Source organism: Neophocaena asiaeorientalis, unplaced genomic scaffold (genome assembly GCF_003031525.2).
Source record: "Neophocaena asiaeorientalis asiaeorientalis breed wild unplaced genomic scaffold, Neophocaena_asiaeorientalis_V1.1 scaffold177, whole genome shotgun sequence".
Classification (NCBI taxonomy): domain Eukaryota; kingdom Metazoa; phylum Chordata; class Mammalia; order Artiodactyla; family Phocoenidae; genus Neophocaena; species Neophocaena asiaeorientalis.
The window spans coordinates 16,730,377-16,751,637 of record NW_020172779.1 but is presented as its reverse complement, the minus strand read 5'-3'; the positions used below and the strand labels follow the sequence as shown (position 1 = coordinate 16,751,637).

At 48.6% G+C, this 21,261-nt stretch overlaps 1 long non-coding RNA gene across 1 annotated transcript in view; it reads right to left on the bottom strand.

Moving 5' to 3' along the window:
- The window catches only part of LOC112396998 (uncharacterized), a 283,042-nt gene that overhangs the window by 229,433 nt on the left and 32,348 nt on the right, over positions 1 to 21,261 (bottom strand). Inside the window, exon 2 of the long non-coding RNA XR_003002701.1 lies at positions 8,020 to 8,119. This is a non-coding gene — a long non-coding RNA (uncharacterized LOC112396998). The remainder of the gene's footprint in view (positions 1 to 8,019; positions 8,120 to 21,261) is intronic.

The following is a 21,261-nucleotide window of genomic DNA, read 5'->3' as shown; positions in this document are numbered from 1 at the left end:
GCCCCGGGAAGGCCCTGAGCACACCCCTCCGGCTGCCCTCGTGGTTTTGTGCAAGCAGGAAGTGAAAGCCAAGGCAGACTTGTTACCTGTGTGAATGGGTGTTGAAGGCAGGTAGCACACACACACACACACAAAGCCCTTTGGCATAGTCTGGGCGACTTACTGGATGGACCCGGCATTTCAGGAAATAACTGTCCAGTTATGAGCACACAACTAAGCTAAGCAAACAGAGACTTCAGTAGGCACAAAAAACAGACCGAATAGATGACAACAGCCAGGCCAGGCTGAGAGCATCAGGCCAGCTCCTGGATGTCAGGGACCACTTTTCTCTTTCCCAGTGTCATCTAATAGCCAGCCTGTGTTCAGTTAACCACAAATGTCTCCAAATGCGTTTTTCCAGAGTCTATATATTCAAATCACCCGTTTGGGTGGATGGATGCCTCTCTGGGCTGACTGTATCTCATGATGTCAGGCCATGTTCTAGGATTTTATAGGCATTATCAAATGTCATCTTCACAGCAGACCGAGAAGGCAGTCATTATTCTATTGTATTCCCACAAACCCGTCCCATTCTGGACAATAGCAGAGCAGCTCTTAACCACATCACATGCAGAAACTCAGCTAACGCTCACAGAGCTGTCTATGAAAGAGGTACTATCATCTCCACTGGACAGAGGAATAAACTGAGGTGCAGAAAGGTTAATCACTCAGGTCTCCTAAGCACTCAGTACATTAGCTGGCCCTGCATCAGCAGCAGTCGCGACAATTGCTTCTTCTCCAGCAAAGCTCAGCAAAGGAAAAAGGTCAGAATAGAAATGTATGTCCGGGCTTCCCTGGTGGCGCAGTGGTTGAGAGTCCGCCTGCCGATGCAGGGCACACGGGTTCGTGCCCCGGTCTGGGAAGATCCCACATGCCGCGGAGCGGCTGGGCCCGTGAGCCATGGCCGCTGAGCCTGAGTGTCCGGAGCCTGTGCTCCAGAGGGGCCCCAACAGTGAGAGGCCCGCGTACCGCAAAAAAAATTAAATAAATAACACGAATACAATCCAATGGAATAAATATTAACGGAACCATGTACAAAAAAAAAAAAAAAAAAAAAAAAAAGAAACGTATGTCCCTACACACTACCATATATAAAACAGATAAACGACAAAGACCTACTGTATTTCACAGGGAACTATGGTCAATATCTTGTAGTAACCTATAATGGAAAAGAATCTGAAGAAGAACACATATATATGTATATAATGCTCTATATATAACTGAATTACTTTGCTGTACACCTGAAACTAACACAGCATTGCCAATCAACTATACTTCAATTTAAAATTTTTTTAATTAAACATAGGGAAAAAAAGAACTGTATGTCCCTTTCTGCGTGAATTGTGTCTCACACACCCCTCTTGCAGGTACAAGTGGCCACATTTGGTGTGGTTCTAATTAATGTTCTTCCCCTCTATCAAACACAGAGGGACTCAGTCTGATTCTCCACCTTCCAGAAGCTCCTGGTGTGCCTGGGAAGACAGGGGAATACTCACAGGTACCTCGAATTCAAGGCAGATGCTGAAAAGCCCAGCATATAATAGTAGTTTCTCCAAAGATAAGTGAAAAATGTGTGGATGAATAATAAGGACTGAGTAGGCAGAAGTTATTTGCAGATGGAAATATAGGAGAACATCATGGAAGAGACAACATTTGCCACGTCTGTGAATGGTAGGTACACGGAGTGAAGCACAATAAATAGGTTGGTTACTTAGTAAACAGTAGAGAACAATGGAGCGTTTTGTGTGGGACCTGTGGGATTGTCATTTCACTTTGAGCCACCGGAGGGCACTATAACATGCCTTGGGATTTAGGGGAAGAAAGTTGGTTTTGGTTATGGTTTTGGTTTTTCTCTACCAGTTGTCGGCAAGGTCTTGTAAGTTTCTAGCTGCTGGGAACTTCGCTACTTCTGAGTACTAGTGTCCCTACGCATGAAAGGGTGTTGACTGAAATGTGAGGCTGTAACATTTGTAAGGAGAGATGACAGAGGATTTTTTTCCAAGTTTGACCTCGTCATGCTCCCTTCCTTCCCCCGACGCTCCTAGTAAGAGGGTCCAGAACACCCAGGCCAAGCAACCTGTTCCTTCTGCCCAGATTCCCCCAACCCTTTCTCCTCCCCATCTTCCAGGACCACCTTCTCTCTGAGTGCCCATAACCAGACAAACTTAGTGGTTCCGTTAATATTTATTCCATTGGATTGTATTCGTGTTATTTATTTAATTTTTTTTGCGGTACGCGGGCCTCTCACTGATGTGGCCTCTCCCGTTGCGGAGCACAGGCTCCGGAGGCGCAGGCTCAGTGGCCATGGCTCACGGGCACAGCCGCTCCGCGGCATGTGGGATCTTCCCAGACCGGGGCACGAACCCGTGTTCCCTGCATCGGCAGGCGGACTCTCAACCACTGCGCCACCAGGGAAGCCCTATTCGTGTTATTTTAATTAAGATTTCTTAACAGTCAGAAAATTACTCTTATTTTCCAGTTTGTCTCAGGTGCATCTCATAAAAGACCAGAGGACCATTTACCTTTGTCCTGTACCCTTCGGGGAAGCTGACTTTCAACCTCAGCTGACCAGTGCTGGGCCAATACTTTCCTTGTGTCCCCACAGCAGGAACTGCTGGAGGCCAGGGATGCACCCCAGCCCACTTTGTATCATCGGTGCCAAGCAAAGTGTAGGGCCGTGGTCGGTGCCCAAGGACGCTTGCTGGATGAAGAACAAGAGGATGAATGGAACGGCTGTTCTCGTTCCATGACCAGAGCTCTAACCATGAGGCCACACTACTAGCCTCTGAGGCTGACACACGCACCACAGCAGAGGGGCTGGTGTCAGCAAAACGGCAGCATTTCATGCAATCCTGTCCCTCCCGCTCTCACAGCCTCCGTGGCTTTCTAACGCACTTAAATGAAATCGTAGCGCCTCACCGTGACCTACGAAGCCCTGCGTCCCAGCCTCTTCCCCTACCTTATCTCTGCCACACTCCTCACCTGCCATGCTCCCGCGACACAGCCTCTGTCCACACTCACCCATCCTGCCCTCACAGTGGGGCCCTGAGCCATGCAGGTTCCTCCCCCTGGAACACCCCTCCTTCTAATTGCCCCACGGCTGGCTCCATTTCGACATTAGGATCTCAGTTTCAGTGTCACTTCTCTGAGAGACCTCATCTGGTCATCCAACTCGAAACAGACACCCATCACTCTTGAACACGTGAGCCAGTTGTAATGCTCTGTAGAGCGTTCACCCGGGGTTCTATATGTTGATTCATTTATTGTCTGATTCATCAAGTAGATGGCAAGATCCAGAAGGCCAGGTGTATCCCCAGCGCCCAGCACAGAGCCCGGCTCAGAGCAAGCTCCTATGTGCCAGGCAGATGCTCCTGAGACGAAGACTACAGCTGCCCCCGGACCAGACCCTCTGCTTTCCCAGCCTGCACCCTGCTGACTCCAGACTCTGCCCTTCGGCCACAGCGAGGTGAGCCACACAAGAGGTAGAAGGCCAAGGTTCAAGAAGAAGTGAGTCTCTGCTGACACAGAAAACAAACTCCTGGTTACCAAAAGGGAAGGGGGGTGGGGGGAGGGATAAGTTAGGAGTTTGGGGTTAACATATACGCACTACTATGCATAAAACATAACCAACAAGGACATACTGTATAGCACAGGGAACTATACTCAATATTATGTGGAACCCTATAAGGGAAAAGAATCTGAAAAAGTTACACACACACATATATATGTATGTATAACTGAATTGCTGTGCTATGCACCTGAAACTTAAGTGATACTGTAAATCAGCTATACTTCAATTTATAAATTTTAAACAAAAGGGCTTCCCTGGTGGCGCAGTGGTTAAGAATCCACCTGCCAGTGCAGGGGACACAGGTTCAAGCCCTGGTCCGGGAAGATCCCACATGCCACAGAGCAACTAAGCTCGTGCACCACAACTACTGAGCCTGTGCTCTAGAGCCCAAGAGCCACAACTACTGAGCCCTCGTGCTGCAACTACTGAAGCCCACGCACCTAAAGCCCGTGCTCCGCAACGAAGAGTAGCCTCTGCTCGCCGCAACTAGAGAAAGCCCGCGCGCAGCAATGAAGGCCCAACGTGGCCATAAATAAACAAGCAAACAAACAAATTTATTTTTAAAAAAAAGAAATAAAAAGAACCCGCTTGCCAATGTATGGGACACGGGTTCAATCCCTGGTCTGGGAGGATCCCACATGCCGTGGAGCAACTAAGCCCGTGTGTCACAACTACTGAGCCTGCGCTCTATAGCCCACGAGCCACAACTACTGAAGCCCATGTGCCTAGAGCCCGTGCTCCACAACAAGAGAAGCCACCGCAACGAGAAGCCCGCGCACCGCAACGAAGCGTAGCCCCCGCTCGCCAGAACTAGAGAAAGCCCGCGCGCAGCAACGAAGACCCAACGCAGCGAAAAATAAATAAATAAATTTATTAAAAAAAAAAAGAAGTGAATCTGGAGAAAAGTACAACAAGCCAACCAAACAGGGATCTGGGATTTAAGAGCCATCAAAATGCACCACTTAAAGCTCTCGGAGTTGCCTGGATTCCCCAAGGTGAGCAAGAGGCAGAAACGAGAAGGAGTAAGGAACAGAAGCATGGATTCTAGAGAGCATGGATTTGATTCCAGCTCCTCTGCTTACTAGAGATGACCTTGGACAAGTTACTTCACTGCCCTGTGCCTCTGTTTTCTCATCTGTAAAATGGAGAGGATAATCATAATATCTGCATCGCAAGGTTTTGGTGAACTTAAATTACTTAATGCTTTTAAAGCACCGACATACAGCAAGCATGTTAGCTGTTATTATTAGGCATACTTGCTCTCTTATACCAAGAGGGCTCTTTTGTGTATGTCTCACTAGCAAAGCTGTCAACTCAGAGAGGGCAGCGGGGGTGATGGTGCCCCCTTCTTCCCGGCTACCTGGCACTTTCCATCCCATGAGAATAAGTGAGGTCTCTCTGGTCTCCAATGAAAACCAAGGGTTTTTGGATTCGGGGGCCTGCCAGTCCAGCTGAAGGCGCTGGGTTCTGCTTACACACGCTTCTGTTTCCTCTCCTCTTCATTTCCTTAGCTTTAACAAGCCGTTTGCAAGTCCCCTGTTTCCCAAAAGGAGCCGCTTCACAAGAGTGGGCTGGACCCATATGCAGGAGACGCAGCTCTGCGAAAACATTAAAATAGATGCCTTTCCTTTTAGGTTATTTCTGCTTCCCCACCCCCTTGTGAGCAGCGTCAGTCCAACGCGAGGCCCCCCGGAAAAGCTCTCTCCAGGAGGCATGTAATGGATGTCCCACAGAACTGCCAATATTGCAGCCGGTTTCCAAGGCCAACTGCCCTCTATCCATCAAAGCAGCCCTGAGCCAGACGTGCATTTGCGAGGAAGACCCCGAGCCAGACTCCTGAGGGTCTTCTCAGAAGCAGCAAAAAGAAAGCTGCTGCTGGAACAAAATAAAATGAGAGAAACGAGGAAGGAAATGAAAGCCACTGTAATCCATAGATATACCCCCACGTAGGCCCCTTGCCACCTTCACCAAACCCAGGGCCACACAGCATCTTGCAGTCCCGGCAAATGAGCTTTCCAACCATTTCCTCCCAAGGCGGGCAAAGGGAGTGGAGGTCTGGGTCGGAGGTTGGAAGGCTGTGCAGCCACAGCTGTGTGGGTGGCTGTCCTCAGGGCCAGGCTCCTTCCTGCGGGGAGGCCCATCGGGCCGGTCTGCCATCCCCTCTCATCCACCAGTTCCACGCCTGCCAGGCAGGCAGGGCACACGTCCCTCTGGGGAGGCTAATAATGAAGAACAAGGCCACTAAACCCATGCCTATGGGATCCATGCAGGCATTTCCTCTGGGGCGATGGAGCCCAGCTCTTCTTGAACAGAGCAGACAGCCGGAGGGGAGGCAGCACCTGAGCGCGCCCCCAAGGAGCTATCTGACCTCCAGGAGCGCTAAGGATGCTGCACTGAACTTTCCAACCTCGCGTTCTCACTGAGCCCCATGGCCCTGTACCTCTGCATTTACAGATGACCAAGCTGAGGCTCAGAGAAGCTGGGGAAAGCGCCCAAGGTCACTGGCATAGGGAGTGGCGGGGACTGGGTTGGAAGCCAGGTCCTCAGGAAGCTGACACCTCCATGCTCTGGCCGCTGCCTCCGAGCCTGAATTCCTGTCTGTGCAGCGGGGGGAACAGCAAGGATGCAGGTAACACAGGGAAGCACCTGACACGAGTCCCCCGCTGTGAGTTCCCCAGCCGCACGGGAGGACAGACAATTCTGCTTGTGCCAGCCCCTCCTCGGCTGGTCACCAGCCAGGGTGTGTCCTCCCTGGAGAAGGCGTCCCTCACTCATCTCTGTGTTCCCTCTGCCCCACTCAGGTCTCGGGTGTGATGGGCACACAATCGGTGCTTCTGGGGCTGAACTGAATTCGCTGGGCCTACCGTAAGTGGGAAAGGTGGGAAGGACGAGATCTCTGCTGAAGCGCATGATAATAATAAGGCCCGGGTCTCCTCAAGCCCAGCAGAAAAATGAAAAGATGAAATCGAGGAAGATGCCGGTCCCAAAGCGATCAGTGCCTCCCAGCTCTTGACTCGCTCGGGCAGCCTGGCTGCAGCGCGAGACACATTTCCTCTCTTTCCTTTGGGAAAGAGAGCAGCAATCTGGGGTTTGGCTGGTATCATCAGGGGCTTCTCCACTTACGTGCTTATTTGTATGGAAAATTCGGAGTAAAGCTGCAAGGCCCCAGGAAGCTACCTCTGGAGTGACTTGAGACCACAAGTGACAGAATGACTTCCAGAGGTGAACACCCCCAACTGGTAGATGATGAAAGCCAGCCGAGCAATTCCTACAGTCACCCAGCAAAACCCCTGGCAGACAAGGAGGAGAAGTCACGCTTCTCTCCCTCACGTACAGCCTCAGCTTAATTCAGGAAGCTCCTCGGGGCTCTTCATCCACGCCAGGCACTAGGCTAAGTGCCGTGGGGAAAGCAGAGGCTGGGATACAGCTGGAAGGGCAATGCTGGAGCCTGGAGTCTGGGTGTGAATCCTAGCCCTACCACTTTGTAGTTGCAGGACTTCGGGCACATCGCCCCAACCCTCAGGGCAAGTCTCCTCTTGCACCAAGTGAGTCAGGGGGCTCGGGGAGTGGCAGTCACATGTTCCATGTCATGTAGACCCACTGGAGCAGACCGTGATCAAACAACATCTGTTCTCAACTCTGTTCTGTAGACCAATCACATTCCTGGAGGCACAGGAGAAACCAGGAGGGTTTGCTGGCACTGATTTTATATCTATGAGCATTCCTCCAAGAGATTTATGTAGAAAAAGGAGACCCTTGGCTATGCAGGATGGTGGGCTCCGAGGCTGCTTTCTCTGACCTTTTGTCAGTTGCCTACCCCTCGTTCGGGTGAAACACACCTGGTTCAGGGTAAATATATCTGGATCAGGTTACCTAAGGGAGTTCTTTCACTCAGAAATCCTTAAGACAAAAATAATAGTAATAATAACTGAGAACAGCAGAACACAGTGTGATGAACCGTGTACAGTTTGTAAAACAGTTAATGTACAGAACGTGTTCAGAAGTTGATAGGCAGCACTTTGCAAATAACAGAATGTGTGTGGGGTTCAATCCAGCCCCTTCTCCATACAGAATGGTAAGAGCCCCAGCTGAGCATGAAGACGAGGACGCTTGCCGTCCTGCTTCTGCCCAGCTCGTCTTCTCATGAGGCGTGACCAGATGGATTGTTCTCCAAGGGATGGAGCTTCTCTAGAACAGCACTGCGGTGAGGTATGCGTGTTAGAGACACCCACATGGGGTGTAAATCCAGATCATTTGAGGTTGTTTGGTCCAGCCTGAACCACAGTTATCTCATCTATAAAATGGGCATACGCATACCTAGTTCACAGGGCTGTAGAGAGAATTCTAGGAAATATACCAAAAGCACTCAACACATATAGTCGTTCTCAAAATATGGAAATTAATCTTACAGTCTGTCAGTGGAGAGGTCTTCCAGGAGCAGAGTCTTCTTAGCTTTGCAGAGTCAGAAACCTGATTTTGTCAGTCCATGGAGAGTTTAAACCACATACCCTGAAACGGAAACATAAATCAAAATGCCAATTTATTCATCTACGTTGAGAAATCACGGCCACGGTGTATTCGTTTCCTCTTGCTGCTGTAACAAATCACCACAAATGTAGTGGCTTAAAACAACAGAAATTTATTATCCTACAGTTCAGTAGGCCAGAAGCCTGGCAGCCGTGTCACTGGGCTAAAATCAAACTGTCAGAAGGCTGCGTTCCCGTGGAGGCTCTAAGGATCTGTTCCCTCGCCTATTCCAGCTCCCAGAGGGGCTGCATTCCCTGGCTTGCTGCCCTCTTCCTCCATCTGCAAAGCCAGAAACACTGGCTGAATCCTTCTCACATCTCATCGCTCTGACCTCACACTGCTGCTACTGCTTCCCTCTTCCACTTTTAAGGACCCTCGTGATTACATGCAGCCCACCCAGATAATCCAGGATAACCTCCCTATTCTAAGATCAGCTGATCGGCAACCTTAATGCCATCTGCAACCTTAATTTGCACTTGCCATTTAACATAACAGTCACAGGTTCTAAGAATTAGGACACCCGACGTCTTTGGGGGTGGAGGCATTATTCTGCCTACCACATATGGGAACAAGAATACTTGAGTTCATATAACCAGTACGTTATTTCCCTGTAGACAGGTCTACCCAACAGGCTTGGTGAGCATGAAACTGGAGCCACAGTGGTGTCAGACTTAACACAGGTGTCCACCTCCACCATGGACATGGCTTAACCAATGGACACAGGTATGACTCCTTCCCTGATGAGAGCTGGGCTGGTCCTGACAATATTTGCCTCTATGACTCCCTTTTCCATTCCTCCAAGGCTGAGTAACCACCAATACCACCACCAGGAGCTAAGGCTGCCTACTTATGGACATGCTTTTTCTTTAGCGGATGATACTGAGGTCTTAGGTGACCCGGATGTCTTCATGCTTAAATGGCCACATTTTGCATCTCTGTTGTAATCCATTATGGGAGGGATTTAGAGTTGAATACTCTAAGTGTAAACTTATCTCCAAGTTCTTAGGGAACTTCTAACTATGTCCCCCAAGTGCTCAGGACAAAAGGAACCCAATCCTCTGGGTGCTCAGAAAGGCCTTCTTAGTGTCAGCAGCACAATGATGTACTGGAGGGTAAATCAGATGTAGCTCCAGGTGTGAGACATCACATCCCAAGACCTTCAAGAGAGGCTCAGGGCTTCAGAGGAGAAAGTGGTCTGTAAGCTGGAGGGAGTTGAAAAGAGGATCCAGAGCTGTGGCTTGGCTGTTTCAACACTAACTGAATCATTTGACTGTGGAAGGCTTTGTACTGTGACCCATTTTCATCATGCCCAGACTTGATTGTGGGCAATTTTCCCTTAATTTTAAATACTAACCCAAAGGGAAAAGAACAAGTTGTTTGTTCTTATGATCACACAGTAGGTATGAAACCATATGCTGTTTTTCAGTTGCCAAGATTCTTAATTATGTTCTTTATGTTCTGCATAATGGCGAGTATGTATCGGGTGGTTTTTAGGATCACTGGGGCGGGTGTTATCTTTTATCAGGTACCAACAACAGCTGACATTTACCGGGTGCTTTCTTCTTGCCAGGCACTGAGCTCAGCATCTTCCTTGTATCCCATCACTCAACCCTCACAATAATGCTAGGAGTTAGGTCCTATTATTATCTTGATTTTTTGCAAATGAGGCAGCTGCAGCTTGGAGAGCTTAGGTAGCATTGCCAAGATCGTACCGCTGCATCACATAGCTAGAGCCCAGATCTGAACCCAGGTAGGCTCCCATCAGAGCCTATGAGTGTAAGGGCTCGGCAGCTTCCATGCCTTGTTTACCCTTGACAGGAGGATTTGTATTGCAAGCAGATGAGACAGAGATCGTAATCTTAACTTGTGGGAAAATACACATAACATAAAATTTACCATCTTAACCGTTTCAAGTGTACAGTTTAGTGCTACTAAGTCCATCCACGCGGCTGTGCAACCATCACCACCATCCATCTCCAGAGCTCTCTTCATCTTCCAGAACCGAAACTCTGTTCCCATTGAACACTAACTCCCCTCCCCCTCCCGCCCCCCAGCCCCTGGCAACCACCATTCTGCGTTCTCTCTCTATGAATCTGGCTATTTCTGGATACCTCAGACAAATGGAATCATACAGTGTCCTCCTGCGACTGGCTTACTTTACTTAGCATGATGTCCTCAAGGTTCATCCATGCTGTAGCATGTGTCAGAATACTTGAGTCTATGTAGCCAGAATTTAACATGCGTCAGAATGCCCTTCCTTCTTAAGGCTGAATATCCACTGTATGTATGTGTATATATATATATACATACCTCATTTTGTTTATCTACTCATCCGTCGACAAACACTTGGGTTGTTTTCACCTTTTAGCTATTGTAAATAATGCTGCTCTGAAATGGGTGTACGAATATCTCTTTGAGATCCCGCTTTCAATTCTTTTTGGTACGAACCTAGAAGTGGAATTGCGGGATTATACGGTAATTCTATGTTTAATTTTTGAGCAACTGCCACACTGTTTTACCTATAAGCTGCACCATTTTATATTCCCACCAACAGTGCACAAGGGCTCTAATTTCTTCACGTCCTTGCCAATACTTATTATTTTCTCGGTTTTCTTTTTAATAGCAGCCATCCTATTGGGTGTGAGGTGGTATCCCAATGTATTATTGATGTGCATTTCACTAGTGATTAGTGATGTTGAGCATCTTTTCACGTGCTTGTTGGCCATTAGTAATCATAACCTTAATATCCTTACCCACATCAATAATGAAAATACTGAATAGACCCAAGCTCTCCTGCAGGGCTGTTTTGAGGATTAAATGAGAAAACAGACATGGAAAAACTAACATGGTACCTGGCAAAGAGTGGGTATGCAGCAAATGGTAATTCTGTATCGGTTAGCATTGACACGATAGTGCTACGTAACAAATCACCTAAGCTGAGCAGCTGAGACGACAACCATTTATTACTGCTCATGAATTTATGGGCCAGACGGTGGTTCTGGTCTTGACTGGGCTTATTCATGCATCTGCAGTCAGCTGCAGGTTGGACAGGCAACTCTGCGGATTTTGGCTGGGCTCTTTCACATGTTTGGAGTTGGACTGGTTCTAAATTGGTCTAAGCTCTGATTGGGATGCCTCAGAGCTTCTTTACATGTCTCTTACTTCCTTCTAGGAGATTAGGCAGGCATAGCCTCACAGTAATGCCAGGGGCCCAGCAGAAACATGCAAGCACATTTCCAAGCTTCTGCTTGGGTCAAGTTTGCTACTGTCCCATTGGTCAAAACAATCATGGTGGACAGAGTTCTAAGATGAGCCCCAGTGAGTTATACCCATGTATAACCCCCTACTCCTGGATACAGATGGCACCTGTGCCTTGTTTCTGGTCAATAGAATATGGCATAGGTGGGACTGTCACTCACATGATTTCCAGTGAGTGATTTCCTGCTAACAGACTACCTGTTAGCAGACTGGCATTAGAGTTTCTCCCTCTGGCCTTGAAGAAGTGAGCTGTCATGTTGGGCCACATGGAAAGGAACCATGAGTGACCTCTAGATGCTGAGAGTAGCCTCCAGCTGACAGCCAGCAGGAAAACAGACATCAGTCCTACAGCTGCAAGGAACTGGATTCTGCCAATAGCCTTTCGAACGTGGAAGAGGAATCTGAGCTATAGAAAGGAAGACAGCCCAGCTGATACCTTGATTGCAGCCTTGTGAAACTTTAAGGACCCACCAAGCCATGCCCAGATCCTTGACCCACAGAAACTTTGAGACAATAAATGTATGTTGTTTTAGGCTGCTAAGGTTGTAGAAATTTGTCATGCAAGATAGGAATCTAATACAACAAGTTGCATGGCCAGTCCCAGAGCCAGCATGCAGAGCACTTCCGAAGGGTGAGATACAGAGAGACGTGGACAACTGGGAGGATGAACACATGCCATCCATCACCCTCTCCAGCACCGACGAGGTTGGGCAATGCTGGCAGCACCCTGTCAAAGTAACATTGCACCACCATGACTGCACGCTCTACGAACTTGGATCAGCCTTGCTTTTTCTTATTTTTTAGAGATCATATAACCTGACTATGCCGGCAACTGCAGATGCAAAAAAAGGAGGAGTTTGGAAATAGGATCAGTGTACTGGATAAGAACAAGAATTCTGGAGCCAGGTATCATGGTGTCAAGTCCCAGCTCTCATACCTATCAGCTGTGTGACCCTGGACAAGTTACTTAACCTCCCTGTGGCTTAATGAGATAACAGTCCTATCTTAGGGTTGTTTTGGAAATTATGTAAGTTAGTATACATGAAGCACTCAGAACAGTGCCTGGGATCTTGTAAATACCGTGTAAGTGTTTGTCACGTTATTCTGTTTTTAAACGGTCGATCAACATAATGATTACCGTCATTCCAATAGAATACCCTAAGGAGAAGCTCTATTCCCTGATACTACGGATAAACACACATTTTCTTCATGCGCTCCAAAACTCCTATAAATACAAGACATATAGAAAAATGCACAACTAAAATACTCGCTGTAAAACATACAACCAATATAATGTCACGTAGAGAGGAACAAGAGTTAAACTGGAAAGTATTATAGGATCAGTGTACTGGATAAGAACAAGAATTCTGGAGCCAGGTATCATGGTGTCAAGTCCCAGCTCTCATACCTATCAGCTGTGTGACCCTGGACAAGTTACTTAACCTCCCTGTGGCTTAATGAGATAACAGTCCTATCTTAGGGTTGTTTTGGAAATTATGTAAGTTAGTATACATGAAGCACTCAGAACAGTGCCTGGGATCTTGTAAATACCGTGTAAGTGTTTGTCACGTTATTCTGTTTTTAAACGGTCGATCAACATAATGATTACCGTCATTCCAATAGGTTACCCTAAGGAGAAGCTCTATTCCCTGATACTATGGACAAACACACATTTTCTTCATGCGCTCCAAAACTCCTATAAATACAAGACATATAGAAAAATGCACAACTAAAATACTCGCTGTAAAACATACAACCAATATAATGTCACGTAGAGAGGAACAAGAGTTAAACTGGAAAGTATGTCATTTTCACAGTAAATTCCTTTCAGAACTGTAAGCCTCATAGAAAAGTCCTATTTTATTGAGATATCTTCTTCCTTTTGGAATTTATCATGGGTACTTACTAACAAGTTCTAGTTCTTGCCTTTTTATCTCCAAGGAATGTATTCCCTAACGCATAGGCTTTATAATGCTTGTAACGAAGTGCATAGTAACCTCAACTTCACAAGTCAAGGCGGGAATCCTGGATTATTCCCTTGTAACAAGGACAAGCAGCCAGGCTTTGGAAGGATGCACAGTGCCCTTCATAGCAGGGAACCTGAAGTCAGGTTACCACTTGACTTCTTACTACTTGACCCTACCACTTACTACTTGAGGGGCTTGAGCAGCCTGGGCCTCAGTTTCCCTGGTAACATGAACAAGCCCTGATTTACAAGAAGGAAATGAGGACCAGAGGAGAAAAAGGATGCTAAGGAGATTTTTTAAACTTGAAATTAAGAAGTAGTACATCTCAGGGTCCCATCAGGAGACAGAAATTCTAACCAGTCACTTGAACAGAGAGAAGCTGGTATAAAGAATCATCAACCAGGTATGAGAGAAATGAAAAGAAAAAAAAGGGAACACTGGGAAATCACAGAGTCCCAACTGCAGAAGCAGCCAGCAGCCCAGGGCTGGGACACGGAAGGAGAGTCTGGGGTGACTAACGCTTCAAAGCTCCGAGGAGGGGCCCTGTGGAGCTGGAACACGGACATCTAAGGAAAGGGCTGCAGCTGGCTAGTGGGGGCCTTTCTTTGTCGTGGGCACACGGAAGTTGACCCTGGAGTGTGGAACCTGTCACCGCAGCCCATCTGAATCCTGGGGTCAACTAGTGACAACTGAGAGGGGGAACAGACTGAAGTATACAGTGTTCCTGTGTCTTCATAGACGCCCTCTGGTACCTGCTATGGAAGAACCTAACGCAGAGCCCGTCGGGGGACAGAAATGTGGTTTCAGAGTCCCAGTCCCAGCATCTCAGAGCAGAGTTGAAAAGGCTGGGTTTAGGGCTGAGGGTCAGTGAGTTCATGCCCAGCATTAGAAGGTGGAGAAAAGGGCATGAAACCCATCGTCAGGGGCAGCCCCTTCTGAGTGGTGTGGAGCCCCGTCTGCTCCCCGCACCATGATTTCACCAGTAAAACTGGACTGTTAGACTTAGGCTGTGGGTGCTTCATCTCTGACTTGGGCGTTTCTGAGTGTGGGACCTCTGTAAAGCCTTCAACAGGCTCCTCTTCTGGGAGGTGCCCTCGCTTGGTTGATTTTTCTTTGAGAGAAAGAGAAAAAGGTCGACAGACACATAACTGGCTTTCCTGGAGGCTGAGCTTGGATTAAGGGATCCAGAGGCTCCTTGCATCTCAAGGTCAAGGACGGATCGCAGGACTTCCAGGTGCTGGAATCACAGGTGGGGCCCATCAGCTTAGGGAGGATTCCTCGGTCCTGCGTGTACCCTACAGGCACTGCTGCTAGCTCATGGCTGCGTCCCTGAGCCCACTGCAGAGCTGGTCCACACGGCCTCTGTCCCTGGCTCCGTCTCACCACCATCCAGCCCACGGGCCTCCTGCCTCAGCCTCAAGCTCCCCGAGCTCTCACCCACCTCGGACACTCGGCACCAGCCTCTGTCTGGATTGCCCTTTGCACATCTTTGCACGCCTGGCTTGTAACTCGATCCCGGCTCAAGTTTCTCTTTCTCCGAGAGACAGCCTCCATGCCTCCCACCTCTCTCTCTCAGATACTCTTAAATTTGACCCTGCTTCACCTCCTTTACAGTATACATCATTGTTTTTAACTTACTTGTTTCCTTTTATTTTCACCTAGGATGCAGAAGCTGAGGGTGCAACCTTTTCTATCCTGTTCACAGTCGCATCCCATGCCCAGCACAGTGACTGACTGTCCCATCATAGGTGCTCAAGAGTTGTTTGTTGAGTGAATAGATAAATAAAATATTTTAAAATCCTTGGAAGTGGGTTCTGAAGCCGGGCCTTCGAATGCCTGAGAGCACTTAGCGAGACACTGAGTATACACAGGGCACTTAATCAATTCCTGATTAAAGAACAACTCTCCCCTGGGAACCCTGCAACTCTTGTCCTCACAGCATCAGACCAACCGTGCACCTGGTTTGGGGGGGCTGGGAAGCAGGTGGCCTAATCCCCAGGTCAGAGAAGATACCTAACCTCGAATCCACCTGAGCTGCAATCAGTCACCTGGAGGGGTTGTTAAAACAGAACTTGCTGGGAGGATCCACCCCCAGGGTTTCTGATTCAGTAGGTCTAGGGTAGGGCTGGAGGATCTGCATGCCTAAACAAGTCCCTAGGGATGCTGCTGAGCTGGTCCAGACTACACGGGGAGACCGCTCTTTAAAGCTCACTGGGTAATTATAGGAGTATCCACATTGGGAGACTCTGCTGTAATCCCCACCTCACACAATTGTAAGTATCAAATGCAATTATTAGGAACGTGTTCAGCCCCATGCCTGGAACTCACTTCGCGTTTATCAGTATAGTTGCCTTCCCTGCGCCCTCACCTCTCAGCTGGAAAACCTGATCAGCCTCCCTCGGCCTCTCTGCCCCCTCTCCTCCACACAGTGCGTTCCCCACACCACTTCCAGAAACACAGTCCTCAAGTACAAACCCGAGGTCACTGCTCTTCAAAACACCGCAGTGCTTCCCTGATGCCTGTAGAACTGAATCCAAATGGAAGCTGTGAAATACAAGGCTTTGAGGCTTTGCACAACTTCCTCCAATCTACTTACGTGTTTTCCTAGTCTCATCTGCTTCTGAATAACGCCCCCAGACTAGCCCTAATTTGTTAGGAGACACCTAACATCGTTCCTGTCAAGGAACGATGTACTAGGACTGTGGAGTGCTGAGGTCGTGTGGAATCAGTGGGGGTGGGGGGTGGGGAATGGAGAGGGACCCTCTGGGGCTCCCAGGCACGGATGACTGTTTTGTGCCCTGTTGATTGTAGGCAAGACTCCATGACCTACCCTGAGTTCCAAAGGGCGGATTCAACAGTTGCTAATCAAGGGAGGGGCAGCCAGAAACCACCTGAGGCCAGATTAAAGGGACCAGAGGAGCTCATCAAGATTAGGACACCCCTAGGTTCTTCATGACATTTTTTTCCCCTTAAATTCCATATATATGTGTTAGCATATGGTATTTGTCTTTCTCTCTTATGGGGAGGGGGAAGGGTAAGCTGTGACAAAGCAAGAGAGAGGCATGGACATATATACACTACCAAACGTAAGGTAGATAGCTAGTGGGAAGCAGCCGCATAGCACAGGGAGATCAGCTCCGTGCTTTGTGACCATCTAGAGGGGTGGGATAGGGAGGGTGGGAGGGAGGGAGACACAAGAGGGAAGAGATATGGGAACATATGTATATGTATAACTGATTCACTTTGTTATAAAGCAGAAACTAACACACCATTGTAAAGCAATTATACTCCAATAAAGATGTAAAAAAAAAAATTAGGACAGCGACCACCTGAGACAAGATTAAAGGCGAGCAGGCCCTGTACACACCCTAATCTTTTCAGAGACCCCGCCCTTGAACCATTGTTATAAAACCCCTCATCAAATCCTCCGGGGGCTGGGACACGTAGTTTTTTGAGGCCCCCTTTGCCCGGCAAAGCAATCAAGATATCCGTTTCTACCTCGCCCAAAACTCTGTCTCTGAGATTTGATTCAGCACTAGAGAGGCAGAGCTTTTGACATCAGGGGTGCGGGGAGTGTAGGCTGTGTGGTCAGACGGCTGGGATTCAGGTTCTGGCTCTGCCTCTTTCTAGCTGTGTACCTGGGCAGGTTGCATCATGGCTCTGTCCTCGGTTTCTTCAGTCATGAAGTGGGGATCTGAGAAATCCTTTCCTCAAGTTGTTAACTGAAATAATCTATGAGAAGCATCTAGCACAGGACCCAGTGCAGTGAGTTTTCAGTAGAGTACGACTGACAGAGAGTAGCTAGAAATAGGAAAGATTAAGATGACCGCTGATCTTACCTGCAAAGTACAGGAGATGGACCAGAGGTGGGGTGAGGTGGGAAAGGATGCTTCAGGGTGGATTAGAGCCCTTGTCTTCCTGTTAGTGCCTTATAGACGCCCCATCCCAGGGTGTACTCCTGTCAGCATAGTTTCCTTCCCAGATCTCTCTTCCCCACTAGACTGTGATGTCCTTGTGGGCAGGGACTGTCTTATTCACCCCATGGAGGGAAAGAAGTGCTGTCACAGATGAAAGAGAGTCACCCATTCTTTGGCAGAGAGTAAAAATCAAAAGGGTGGTTGTTACAGAGCGAAAATGCTAAAGAGCCATCTCCAGCAAGCCTGCTCTCCTGTCCCAGGACTAGGCAACTTGGCCTTGCCTCAGAGGGACCCCTGAGGTCAAGAGTCCAGTTTGGAGCCTTCAGATGGGTGTGGCTCTGTTCTCAGCCCGAACCCCCCTACTCCCTCCCCTCTCAGCTCCCTTCATTGTATCGTTTATTTACATACCTCCCCTCCTAGAGTTTAGACCCTGTTAAAACCTATTAAGAAAACGTCATCCACGCTTGTAACTATGAGATAAATAAAAGTGAAACCAAAATCAGTACCGGGAAAAGAATACATGCTGGTCCGCTTGCGTGCTTGCAAACTGCTAAAGCTTTCAACAGAATGAAGGGCAGCTGTGAGACAGCCCCACTCCCGCCTCCCCACCCCACCGCCTGCCCCTCTGGGAGTTTTGCAAACAAGAGCTGCAACCACCTGTTGGAAAAGCTGCAGCGTTGCCTGCAGTGAAAGTTGCCCATGATATTGGTAGGCACTGCATGACTTCCCTGGGCTCCTCCAAGAAAAATGTTCTGGGTACCAAGGTGTCAAAATCCTGCTCTGACACCCCAGTCCCTTATGTCTGCACAGAGAGAGGGAGAGAAGCCTGGCAAGTAGCCATCCCAAGTCAGAGGGACCCCAGCCTGGCCCTCTGTGGTCACTGAACGTTGCCCTCCTTGAGCCTGGCTGACCCACTCTCTGGACGCACTCCTAAGGCCAGCTCCACAGAAATGCCAGTGCCAGGTATGCAATTCTTAATTGGATACTTGGCAGAGAATGAGGACAATTCATTGGGTCCACTGCCCAAGGCTACATGTACGCAGGCAAGGGAGAAAGAGTCCCAGGCCAGAGCAAAGGATGCCAGTTTCCACTTGGCAAAGGGGCAGGCGTTTCAGAGAGGATTACAGGGCAGTTCTAACCAGCTGTCACAAGGGCCGAGTGTTGTTCTAACCAGTTGCCCCTGTGTGAACCCTCCTCTCCAGCCAGGCCAGTCTGCCCTTTCCCCTGAGCACCCAGTGCTAACTCCTGCCTCACCCCTGCACACACTGTGCCCTCCCCTGGGGTGACTCCACCCTGCTGGCAGCCCACTCACATCCTCTCCACCCTCCGAGGCCCAGCTGCAGCCCATCTCCTTTCTGAACCCTCCCCAGACCCCCAGACCATGGGGATCTCAGCAACTCCAGAACCACCGATTGGCTATTAGAATAATAATGACCACAGTGCCATGTATTAAGCTCTTACTGTGTGCCAGAACATTGCCAGGCATTGTGCTAATTCTCAAAACAATCCTGCAAGGAAGGAAGCTGTCTTAAAGATGAAGAAACAGACTTTACCCATTTACCTGAGCTAGTGGATGACTAAGCCGGGCTTCCTGGCCCCAGATCCTACATGTCTTCCATGCAGAAATCAAATGTAGTTAGTTTTCTCATGGGCTCCCCTTGTTCTTGGGAAACAGCCTACACTCCTCGAGATCAAGGACATAATCCTATGGTCCCTGAAGTTCTTACCGCTGGATACAAGCAGAAGTCTTTCCACTAAATTTTCCCCTGTACCTGATCCATTACAAATTGGCTTTCTGTCACTTGTCACCAAAAGAATCCTAGAAAATGCAGTTTGGTAATGTCCTTCTAACTGAGCAACTTTGAGTGAGAGTAGGGCTCAAGAATTCACCTACGGGAGGTAATAAGGCTACACCCTGGGCATCCTCATACAAGGCAGTGAAGGGCTGTAACTAAGCATTTGTGTACGTTTCCAGTCCAAATTCCCCAAATTTGAATAATTTGGGGAAATAAAAATTTCCCAAACTCTTGAAGGTGTTGAGATGTATATTTAAAAAGCATGTTACGTAAGAATTCCCAGGAAATGACAGAAAAATTATTTCAGTGCTATCCCAGCTGGCAGCCATCCAACTTGCCAGAGAAGGTGGTCTGTCTCATTACTCCCTGCCTAGCCTTTGCCAGCCCGACCCCTGTGCTCGCTCTACTCCGAGGCTGCTCAGCCTATGCCTTTAGAATCTTGGCGTGTTGCCTCTGAGATGCGCATAAACTGTCTCGCTCTGTGCTCGACACACAGTGGGGCAAGTCACCGGATGTCTTGGCATTAGTGTAAAAAGACCTCGGAGGGATCTAGAGCAAGGACCATAAACTCCAAGGCTTGCAGAGGCCTGGCAGGTAATAGAGAAGCATGAACGACAGCCATGCCAGCTCAGTGCTGACTAGTGGCTGCCTGCAGCCTCTGTATCACAGCGGGAAGAGCCTAACAGCTTTGGCGAGGCAGCAGCTGCCCTGTCTGCCCAGTAAAATCAGGATCAGAGTTCTTAGCCCTTCACAATTTTTCAGAAGCCATAGGTCCATAATATTCTGTGAAATCTACCCGTTTTTTTAATTTTTATTTTTTAAATAAATTTATTTATTTATTTTTGGCTGTGTTGGGTCTTCATTGCTGCACACAGGCCCTCTCTAGTTGTGGCAAGCGGGGTCTACTCTTCATTGCGGTGCGCAGGCTTCTCACTGCGGTGGCTTCCCTTGTTGTGGAGCACGGGTTCTAGGCGCGTGGGCTTCAGTAGTTGTGGCACGTGGGCTCAGAAGTTGTGGCTCGTGGGCTCTAGAGCGCAGGCTCAGTAGTTGTGGTGCACGGGCTTAGTTGCTCCGTGGCATGTGGGATCTTCTCGGACCAGGGCTCGAACCCGTGTCCCCTGCATTGGCAGGCGGATTCTTAACCACTGCACCACCAGGGAAGCCCCCCATTTAAAAATATTGGCCATTTATTTAAACTGCTTTTTAAAATTTACCTGAATCAATAAACCCCATTGCAGCCTGGATCCTGCCTACAGATGGCCAGTTGATGACCCAACCACAGAAGCAAGACCTGAGTCCAGGAAGGTAAGGCGACCAAGGGTCCACAGCCTGCTGGTGGCAGAGACAGCATGGAGACCAGACCTCCTGATGGCCAGGCTCCAGCCCAGCCCTCGCTCTGCAGGTCTCAGCAGGCATGGATCCCCGCCAAGGTTGCTCTGATGAGCTACATCTGCAAGGTCACCTTTGCCAAGGCCCCTGCACGTCACTGCCACGTTCACCTCCCTAACCCACAACTCTTCAATGAATCTAGAAAAATGGTACAGGTGAACCTATTTCCAGGGCAGGAATAGAGACGCAGACGTAGAGAATGGATGTGTGGACACAGTGGGGTAAGAGGAGGGTGGGACGAACTGGGAGATTAGGATTGACATATATACGCTACCATGGGTAAAACAGATAGCTAGTGGGAACCTGCTGTAGAGCATACGGAGTTGAGCTCAGCTCCGTGCTCTGGGATGACCTAGTTTGGGGGGATGGGGGGTAGGAGAGAGGTCCAAGAGGGAGGGGATATAGATATACCTACAGCTGATTCACTTCACTGTACAGCAGAAACGAACAATTATACTCCAATAAAAATTAAATTAAAAAAATAAAGTTTCAATGATTCCCAATTGCTTCTTGGACTCACGTCCACTCTTCTGAGCTGAGCATGGTGTTCTTTCTCTTTCCTTGCTTCCTCCAAGGTCATCCTGGGAGCTTTAGAATTTGACTCATTCATGTACCTACATATCCTACATGTGCCACTGTGCAGGGCACACTCACTGCTCAGCCCTGGGGACACAGAGTCAGATAAGACCCAGGCTCTGCTTTGAGGAGCTGTGATGGTCAATGTTTTGTATCAGCTTGGCTGGGCCATAGTGCCCAGGTGCTTGGCCAAACATCAATCTGGATGTTGCTGTGAAGGT